The 10,816-nt window shown below is 41.9% G+C and overlaps 1 protein-coding gene and 1 long non-coding RNA gene across 3 annotated transcripts in view; one reads left to right on the top strand and one right to left on the bottom strand.

Moving 5' to 3' along the window:
- Positions 1–1,400, bottom strand: part of LOC110319362 — a 101,130-nt gene extending 99,730 nt beyond the window's left edge. Inside the window, exon 1 of the long non-coding RNA XR_003843457.1 lies at positions 1,034–1,400. This is a non-coding gene — a long non-coding RNA (uncharacterized LOC110319362). The remainder of the gene's footprint in view (positions 1–1,033) is intronic.
- A 31-nt stretch (positions 1,401–1,431) lies between these two features.
- The window catches only part of LOC110319360 (sodium channel protein type 1 subunit alpha), a 150,278-nt gene continuing 140,893 nt past the window's right edge, over positions 1,432–10,816 (top strand). For both annotated transcript variants that reach the window (XM_021194847.2, XM_021194848.1), the window contains exon 1: positions 1,432–1,569. The gene's annotated coding sequence lies outside the window, so the exon portion shown is untranslated. The remainder of the gene's footprint in view (positions 1,570–10,816) is intronic.

The following is a 10,816-nucleotide window of genomic DNA, read 5'->3' as shown; positions in this document are numbered from 1 at the left end:
AAAAAAAAAAAAAAAAAAAAAAAAAGAATGACTCTGTAAATCCAGCCGATGTTCTAGTAAAAAAACAAATGAAAACAAGTATTTACTATACTGCGGTAGCAAAACTACCAGGTGAATTGGGGGGAAACCTCTCCTAAGTTGGCTTCGACACATTTAACTTCTTTTATTGTCTATGTCCTTACTCGTTAATCAACAGGAGAAAGTAGACCACTGTGTTCTTTCATGCACCTGTATTGTGTCATCTCCTTACCCTGGTCTTAATGTGGCTCATAGCAGTGAACTCCCTAGCTAAGAAAAGGAGGTTGCGATAATTTTTAAGTAGTGCATGGCGTCCTCTCTATTTCTGCCACCTCCAAAACTAGATGGTTTTGTCCACAACCCATGTAAAACCATGATTTTACATATAACTAAATAGTATGATGTCATCTTACCCTCATATGAAATCATCACACTCAGAATCACGGTAGGAGACTGGATGTACTGTTTGTAGGTTTTAAGACTGTAGCTCATGTTACATACACTTGAGATAATTGATTGCTAATTAGACAGTATAATATTTTTTAATCTGATGCTTAAAATATTCCCCTAGGTATCAAGAAGTGAATCTAAGAATGACCATCTTTTAAAAATAAAATAAAATAAAATAAAACAAAAATTCCCATGATGCATTCATAGAGATTGTTTTAAAAGTCTAAAAAAATAAAAAGGTTCACTATATGCAAAATCTAAAGAGAAAACTCATAACCTGTTTTTTCAGTACAGACAGTAAAATTATCACATCTGATATTTATCTGCAAACCACAGAGATGTGTACCTGTTCTTATTTCTTGGATGAACATCAGGAGTCAAAACGCATTAAAACAGTTTAATGCAGCACAGTCTCAATTTGATCGAGAAGAGTAATTTTACTACCATCTTGTTTATTAAAATGTGTCTCAAGTATTGAGCACTTTACAGATTTTTTGGTTATTACTCTGCAAAGCAACCTGCATAGCCAACTCTTATTTCATACTGCCACATCCCCTCTACTCACCACAATGAGTTAAAGGCAGATCAAAGCTCTCAGCAGCATCCTTTGCGTTTATGACAAGGCTTCACCAGCCCCTTCACTCCAGATGTGATGGTTCAGGAGTTCACAGCAGCTGAAGTCTTCCCCTCCGCAGGTTTACTGCACACTCCAAGAGTGGTCCCCTGCACTCGCCAGGAGATTTAGCTTTCATGCTTCTGGTCATTCTTCCTACCCACAAAAATGAGACCTATTTCTGGGCTATTCATAACTCTCCTTCCAAAACGTTTCAAAAAACGGAAAGCAAGACCGGGTTCATGATTTCCGTGCAAGATCCCAGCCTGCCCGCCTGCTTGCTGCTGCCAATACTTCTTACTCTCGCTGGTGATGACATCGTGCAAGCTCCCCAGCACTGATGCTTCATTATGTAAGTCTGTCTAGGTCAAGTGTAGGAGACTCACTACCGGCCTGTGGAAACTCATGGAACTGTTTCTTCAGATTAACACTTCAGGGGCTATCGAGGCTGCAGGAAGCTGAGCTTTAACTACATACATCTTTTGGGGGTAAATATTTTTTTTGCATGATTTTATGTTTTGGGGGTTTGTTTGGTTGTTTTTTTTTTTTAATCCTTTGGCGGGCTCCTGTCAGCCAAGCTGACAGGTGCAGGTAGGCAATTCTAAGAGGTTCCAATTCTGTCAGCATGCTTGAATAAGCCTTGAAAGTCCCTCACTGATCCTAGCCTTAAGACACCATTTAAAACATACTAAGTTGAACTTTGCTAATGAAGCCTTTTTATGGTGTTGATTTGATGTTTAAACCAAGTAAGATCCGTTCGATCCGAGGCATTGCGGGAGAGCATTGTTAGAAATTGCTGTGAGCGTGAAAAGATTTACTGCAGTTCGCTGCCGCGCTGCCCTTGTCTCTAACTGAGAATTCGCTTGTCTTGGAAATGAGCTCTGAGTCTGCTGCACTGTGTCTTCTGCCACGCTGCGCCGCGCCTGTTTGTGACAAGAATGAAGCTTGAATAACCTGGTAGTTAGGGGACTTCTGCAGATAATAAATCCTGCCTATTTAGTCTCAGGATGCACACTGCAGCAGCTCCAGTGTCATTTGATACTAGCGCTGAATGAGGTTGGGTTAACTGCATTGGGTCAGGAGGGGCTATGCTTAGGAAATCTGGCGGGCTGAGCCCTGGTTTGATGTGAACCTCAGCTCATCTAAGAGTAAAGGTAAAACCAGAGGAGAACTGGTTCTATCAGACTATCTCGCTTTGTGTCCTGCTGCAGGAACTAGTCAAAACGGCAGACTCAGACTGCACACTGCAGAACTTGCAGGGCAAGTAGCAAGGTGAGGTTGCCGCAGCGGTGTGAGATTGGCAGGAAATTTTCACACAATTAAAACCGAGATGATGACACAACCGAGCGCAACTCATTTAAAAAGACAGAGGGATTTAAAAAGTTGGAGATCAATGAAGCATGTTTGAAAGTTTGGCTTCCTACATGTCCTTGGCAAGCAAGGGTCTGTGATTGGGACTTGATCTGAGTTAAAGGCGTAATGGCTCTGTAAACTGTCTCCGTCATCTCAAAGGGCAGATTGGAAAGGTTCCTGTCATTTGCTTGGGTGTCTTCAAATGAGCTCTGGTGTAAGTAGTAAGGCAAGCTAACTACAGGATGTACTCCGGGTAGAACATTGAAAACTGCCTTAAATTCTGTTCACTGTTGGATTAAAAGAATGAAAATGAGTGTTATGGAAATCAATTTCCCTGGGTGCCATTTTCACAGTGCTAAGCACAATGAACAGGGGCGTGTTGATCATTTGTGATTGGCTGAATTTGTGCTGTATTTAATTGATTGAAGATGTACATATTTTTCCAAATCATTTGAAGAGACAGTTAGGGCTCCCTAAAGGCCTGATTTTATATTACTGATGTCAATAGCAACAATCCCCATAGATACAGCTTGGCTTAGCAGACCCAATAGATCAAGGTCACTCAGTCCAGTAGAATTAAAATGTTAAAAATAAAGAATACATACAGAATAATATTTATATTATTTTCTTGGATGTCTTCCAATTTAGGGTATTTTATATGTAATATTTTTATATAATACTTATTATATTTAGGGTATCACTCTTCTCAAATAACATATGGTTATTCCTTAATGTTGTCTCCATTGATTATTAAAAACCTACAAATTTCTTCCTTTTTAGACTTTTTGAAATTTGAATTATGTCTAAATTAGTTTGGGGCTTACCACTTATATGATTATAGTCCTTTGTGTGAATTAACATTGATCACTCTATGTTAAAGTGAGATTGCATGAAGAGTGAGATTCAAGTTTACTCTTAGACCAGCATTTGCCATTTCCCCATCAAATGTTAGGCAGTGGTTCTCAGTGTTCTGAGAAAACTAGCTACTAGCTATGTAGGCATCTGAATGGAACATTTAGAAATGCAGATCTTTGGGCCTCAGGGCAGACACATTTAGAACTTCCCTGTGTAGGTTCTAGAATTAAAAGTTCTTATAACCTCTAGGCAGTCGTGAGGTGTGAGAAGATCCAGTACAAGGGACAGTAATTTGGTCAGATATGAAACTGGTTTTCATACGATATCTGAATAGGTGTTGCATAATTAAATTCTCTGTATTTCTTCTTGCCTGGCCTAACGCTAGCTGTGGACTGATGTTGGCTGTGCTGTGTTTTAAAGGCTTGTGCAGTTATGTACCATATCTGAAGTGTAAGGTGTTCCCAGCAATATTGGTTTCTCAGCAGTTCCATGCGGAATACTAGCTCTTTGAAGCTCAATGGCATGCTGGAAATGCACTAGAGGACTTACCTCTTCTGTTTCCTCTGTACAACTTGGCACACATCACTGCCCCCTTTGATGCTCGATTTCCCTCTGTAAAGTAAGTGATTGTTCTAACACAAGATTGAGGCTGAGCGTAATTGAGTGTCTTAGTCAGGCTTTGTATTCCTGCACAAAACATGATCAAGAAGCAAGTTAGGGAGGAAAGGGTTTACTCAGCTTACACTTCCACATTGCTGTTCATCACCAAAGGAAGACGGTCCTGGAACTCACACAGGACAGGAACCTAGAGGCAAGAGCTGATGCAGAGGCCATGGAGGGGTGCTCCTTACTGGATTATTTCTCGTGACTTGCTCAGCTTGCTTTCTTATAGAACCCAGGACTACCAGTCCAAGGATGGCACCACCCACATTAGGCCCTTCTACCCTTGATCATGAATTGAGAAAATGCCTTACAGCTGGATCTCATGGAGCTATTTCCTCAAGGGAGGCTCCTTTCTCTGTAGTAACTCCAGCTGTGTCAAGTTGACACACAAAACCAGACAGAACATTGGGGTTTGGGGTCAGGAATTCTTAGAAATGGGTCTCTCTTGTGCATAGCAGAATTCTGACCACTATCACTGACCTGTATTGATGTGCTGATAGAGACTAACAAATGTCCCCCCAAGGCAAAACTGTTCCCACATGCCAACTTAAGTGTATCCAATTTAGATTATCTTTCCTATGAACAATTACATTATAGAGTAAACAAGACAACAAATGTGTTACTGGTAAGTTAAATTACAACAGAAATAAATATATGCCCACATATGTAATACAGTAAATTTAGACCCCATCATATCATGAAAGTGCATGTGTTATTCAGTCAAGTACCCACAGACTGGAAAGTCAAACTCTTTCTGCAGCTTTCTAGGGACCTAGCTCTTCACCATCCTGTTTGTCCTGAAGTCTTGTTTTATGGACCGCCCTATTCTCGAGATGGCCCATACTCCCTCTACTACTAACCTGTACCAAATATTTAGCAAAGCTAGTGAATTTTAGATTGAATCGATTTAACTGAAGATAGGGGTTTATATTCTCATTTTTTCTGGACCTCTAATCCCTCCCCTCTTTGCCATCCCTGCAGCACCCAGGAGTTCCCCAGTTTCCTCGAGTGTCGTGTACAGAAGTCTTTCTTTCCATAGCTTTTTATCCAGATGTAGATACACAAATTCATTTATGAACACAGGCAATCAAGGACCCCAGTGTAGTTCTATGCATCCAGAAGGAAATAGATGGATTATGCTATATCATAGAGTTGGAAAGAATGTTATATTCACAATCACCTTTGCATCCAAGTTATATTGACTCTCAAGGCCTTTCAAATTATACAAAGTCTATGTTAGAGCTTCAGAAAGTCAAGTGACCTCTTCCCATGAATTATTACCTCAAAAAACTTAGCAACACAGTCCAGATATTTTCTAGAGTGAATATGTATGGTAGAAATATACAAACCCTACAAAACCACAAATGTATACATGTATCCACACATATACATAAGCACACCTACTCATAAACACATGCGTGCACATATACACAAGGACACAAACACACATGCAAACACACATGCAAATACATACATACACACACACACACACACACACACACACACACACACACACACTTTTTCTAATTCTAAGAGCTTTTTGGATATCCTGTTCTACAAATACAAGCTGTTTTTCTGAGATATCAGAGAACTCAGGAATCTGGTCTAAGATGTATGTAGCTCTTTTTCTATTAGGCAAAATTATTAGCTGATAGTTGCAATATTTTATCCACATTTCTAAGTAAATTCACACATTATATATTCTGAGACCCACAGAAGTTTTAAAAGATAGGTTCTTTTGATGCTATCACTTTTGAGAAAAAAAAATAAAGTCGAGATCACAAGGTACCAAATCTATGTCTCTCTGTCTTCTCGCCTACAGAATAGTACACAACAGTATGTATACTGTGAATTAAAGTAAAATTCCCGCATGATCCAGTAATCCTAGGAATATAGCTAAAGAAACAGAATTTGGTATTTCAGAGTGGTTTTTGGGTGGCCCCTCCCGTGGCTTTCACAGTAGACACAGTGTGGTTCCACTTAGGAATTCACCAAGGGGAACAGAGCAGGAGCAAGGGCCTGAGGCTGATTCGGGTTGCTTCTGTGTGACCTGGGGCTGGAAGTCTCATCTTCTCTAATACAGTGACACTAGGCTCTTTTCTGACGCTTGTTTGTCTTGTTTTGCTTTGCTTTTATCTCAACAAGTAGGAACAAAAGAAATAAGGCGCGGAAAAGCCACCCAAATTCTGTTGAAACTGTTCCATGTGGGAACATATGAGCAGAACAGGTGTTGATCTTCCATATGGCATTTCCTAAAAATAGTATCATGGTCTTGGAATGCTGGAAAACAAGAAAGTAGCAATAACAGTCAAGGGACCCTGGTTTCCAGCCCCCATGTTCTAGTGAGATTGTTAGAAGTAGATTTGTATTGATCCGTACAATGAGGACAGAAAAGGTATTGGTTTGTCCTTCCAACTTACTAATCATTGTTCTCCTAGCAGCCAACCCTCTCCCACCGATATAACTTCTCAACTGTGACTGAAGAACAATTTAGCCAATCAGAAGAATGCTACTATTATGTCACTGCACTGTAAGGAAATAGAAATCTCCCTCTTACTGTAAGAAAGGAACAATACATTTCTCTGTTGAAAGACATCTGGGTTGTTTCCAGCTTCTGGCTATTATAAATATGGCTGCTATGAACTGATAAGTGGATATTAGCCCAAAAGCTCGGAATACCCAAGATACAATTCACAGATCACATGAATCTCAAGAAGAAGGAAGACCATGGTGTGAATACTTCAATCCTTCTTAGAAGGGGTATCAAAATACCCATAGGAGGAGATACAGAGACAAAGTGGGGAACAGAGACTGAAGGAAAGGCCCTCCAGTGACTGTCCCACCTGGGGATCCATCTCATATATAGTTACCAAACCCAGACACTATTCTGGATGCCAACAAGAGCTTGCTGAGAGGACCCTGATATAGCTGTCTCCTAAGAGACTCTGCCAGTGCCTGACAAATACAGAAGTGGATACTCACAGCCGTTCATTAGACTGAGCACAGGGTCCCCAATAGAGGAGCCGGAGAAAGGACCCAAAGAGCTGAAGGGGTTTGCAGCCCCATAGGAGGAACAACAATATGAACCAACCAACCAGTATCCCCAGAGCTCCCAGGGACTAAACCACCAACCAAAGAGGACACATGGAGGAGAGACTCAAGGCTTCAGCGCATATGTAGCAGAGGATGGCCTTGTGGGACATCAATGAGAGGAGAGGCCCTTAGCCTTGTGAAGGCTCGGTGTCCCAGTGTAGGGGAATGCCAGGACAGGGAAGCAGGAGTGGGTGGGTTAGTGAGCAGGGGGAAGGGGGGAGATAGGGTAGTTTTCAGAGGGGAAAGGAGGAAAGGGGATAAAATTTGAAATGTAAATAAAGAAAATATCTAATTAAAAAAGAAAGAAAGAAAGGAACAATGCAGTAAGTCCTTGCTATTGTCCTCTCAGCATGGTTTTCCCAATTTCCATGTGAGCTCGACTTCCATCTTTGTCAGATGCTCTAGGCCCATGGGATCTGGAGCTCAGTGCTCCTGCCCAGCTCTAGCCATGTGCTTGGATCTGACACTCTTTCTGTGCACACATAACCATCACCTGGTTCTACCAAAAAGCCTCAGGTAAATTGACAAGTAAAATCAAGGCTTGGCTTAGATGTGCCCTCCCAGAAATCAAAACAAAACTGGGTGAAGGCAAGGTTACTATTGCTGGAGTATTCCGTGGCACCACGCCTTTGCAGGGAAGCTCACCGGAATCTACCAGTATGTAAAAGCAGATGAGTTTCCTGAGAATGTACTTTAGAGTCATTTTTGTATAGTGGGAAGGTGCTTTTTGGTTAATAGCAAGGAAGTAAACGAGGTCATTTAAACCAAACAAGTTATGTAGCTCTATATATAGCACATGATATCGTTACTGGAAAACTGTATTTCATATACATAAATATATGCATAGAGTTTCTGAAAATGAATTGTTTACATCTACTGCCTGTGTAGAATCTGCTTAGGAAAAGAGAACATAGAATGCTAGTTTCTCTCTCTTTTATTATTTTTCCTTCATATATTACATCCAGTTCACAGTGTACCCTGTCTCCTCTTCCCCCAGTCCTTCTCCTGAACCTCCCCCCTGCCACCCACCCCAACTCACCCATTCCTCCTCCATTTCCCTTCTGAAAAGGGCAGGCTTCACAGGGATATCAAACAAACATGACGTCGTATCAAGTTGCAGCAAAACTAGGCCCCTTCCCTTGCATTAAGGCTGGACAGGGTGACTCGTGGGAAAGAGGAGGTTCTCAAAAGCAGGCCAAAAGAGTCAGAGATACCCCCTGCTTCCACTGTTACAAGTCCCACAGAAGACTAAGCTACAAAACCATAATATATATGCAGAGGGCATAAGTCAGTCCATGCAGGCTCACTGGCTATTGATTCAGTGTCTGTGAGCCCCTATTAATCCAGGTGAGTTGATTCTGTGGGGTTTCCTGTGGCATCCTTGACCCCTCTGGCTCCTAAAATCCCCTCCCCCTTCCAAGGATTCCTCTAGCTCCACCTAATGTTGGGCTGTGGGTCTCTGCATCTGTTTGCATCAATTACTGGCTGAAACTCTCAGGATGATGGTCTACAAGTACAGCAGAACCTCATTAGGAATCATTTTATTGACTTAATATTTCAATAGTGTTTGGTTCTCTCCGAGGTGTCTGGGCTATCCAGCCTCTCTCTGGGTCCTGACCCTCCTGTCAGTATCAGCCCTGAGCTCTCTGTCCATGGGTCACAAGCTGAACCAGTCATTGGTTGGCCACTCCTCCAATTTTTGCATCACCACAGTACATCTTGTAGGCAGTAAAAAAATTGTAGGTTGAAGGTGTTGAGGCTGGGTTGGTGTCCCAATCCCTCCACTGGATATCTAGTTACAGGAGATGGCCAGTTCAGGTTCTGTGTCCTCACTTTCTAGGGATCCTAGCTAGGTCACCCTTGTAGATTGCTGGGAGTTTCCATTGTGTTAGGTTTCTGCAAAACTCCCAAAATGTCCTTCCCCTCTTTCCAGATCTCTTTCCAGTTCTCTCTCTCTCTCTCTCTCTCTCTCTCTCTCTCTCTCTCCCTCTCTCTCTCTCCATGTTCCCCTTCTTCTTGTTCCCCTCCCTACCCACCCTAGTCTACCCACAATATCTATTCTACTTTATCTTCTAAGGGAAATTCATGTGCCCGCCCCGCTTGAGCCTTTCTTGTTGCTTAGCCTCTCCAAGTCTGATTGTTTATTTTACAACGAATATACTCTTATAACTGAATACGTACCATGTTTTTCTTTCTGGGTATCACTATAGATGACTTTTTTCTAGATCCATTCATTTCCTGCAAACTTCATGATAAAGCTGGTATAAACATAGTTGAGCAACTGTCCTTGTGGTAGGATGGACTGTTCTTTGGGTATATGCTCAAGAGTGGTATAGATGGGTCTTAAGGAGTTTTAAGAAAGGGTTTCTCTGTCTTTCCTGGACATATCTCTATAAATCTGTCTAGCCTCACTCAGAGATTTGCCTGCCTCTGCCTCCGAGTGCTGGGATTAAAGGTGTACACCACCATACCTGGCTGTACCACATTTTTAATTTGGATTGTTGATGTCTAGATTCTTAAAGTTTTTTGTTTGTTTGTTTGCTTGCTTGTTTTTTTCACATATTTTAGAAATTAGCTCTCTGTCAGATGTGGAGTTAGTGAATATCTTTTCCCATTCTGTACCTTAACATTTTGTCCTTTTTGATAGTGTCCTCTGCCTTACAGAAGCTTTTCGGTGTCATGAGGAACCATTTATTAAGGGTCCATCTTAATGCCTGCACTATTGATGTTCTGTTCAGGAAGTTGTCTTCTGTGCCAATGCATTCAAGGCTATTCCTCACTTTCTTTTCTCTCAGGTTCAATGTATATGTTTTGATGTTGGTGTCTTTGATCCACTTGGAATTGAGTTTTGTGCAGGGAAATATACATGGATCTATTTGCAGTCTTTTACTTGCCGACATCCAGTTAAACCAGAACCATGAGTTGAAGATGCTTTATTTTTCCATTGTATAATTATGTCTTCTTTATCAAAAATCAGATGTCTACAGGTGTGTGGATTTACATCTGGGTCTTTGATTCAGTTGCATCGATCAAGCTGTCTCTATTTATGCCTGTACCATATGCTTTTATTATGATAGTTCTGTCAAAGAACTTAGAATCAGTGATGTGGATGTTTTAGGAAGTTGTTTTATTGTACAGGATTGTTTTAGCTATCCTTGGTTTCTTGGTTTTCCATATGAAGTTGAGAATTGTTCTTTTCAGGTCTGTAAAGAATTTCTTTTAGCTCACTGCCTGAGCTGGTAAGGGAACCATCTTTGCTCTGGTTCGCCCAGGCTCCAGTCTGCACTGGTGAGAGTGTGGACTACAGAAGCTACACAGATTTGGGACAGACAGAAGCAATCTAGCTTCTGGGACAGACCCTGTTTCAGGCTCCAGACATCTGGGCACCTTCCCCGCCAGAGGAAAGGTGGCCGCCCAGGAGGGCTCTGTCTGCCAGAGCAGGTGAGAGAGACATATTTTGTCCAGGGTCCCTCGGAGTCTAGCCTGAGCAGGTGAGTGTGCAAACTGCAGAGGCAACACATCTTCTGGGACAGGCCCTGTTTTGGGCCTACATCTTCAGCGAGGAGGCACATCTGAACACCAGGACTCTGTGCACCTTCCCTGCAAGAGGAGAGCTTGCCTGCGTAGAGAACTCTGACCACTGAGACCCAGGAGAGAGCTGGACTCTCAGGACTGCTGACAGAGGATAACAGAATCACAGGAGGAACAAGCTTCAACCAGAGACAACTATAGCAACTAACTCCAGAGATTACCAGATGGCAAAAGGCAAAC

This window comes from Mus pahari, chromosome 3 (genome assembly GCF_900095145.1).
Source record: "Mus pahari chromosome 3, PAHARI_EIJ_v1.1, whole genome shotgun sequence".
Lineage (NCBI taxonomy): Eukaryota > Metazoa > Chordata > Mammalia > Rodentia > Muridae > Mus > Mus pahari.
Note: the sequence above shows the minus strand (reverse complement) of the source record. Positions and strands in the feature narration are given on the sequence as shown.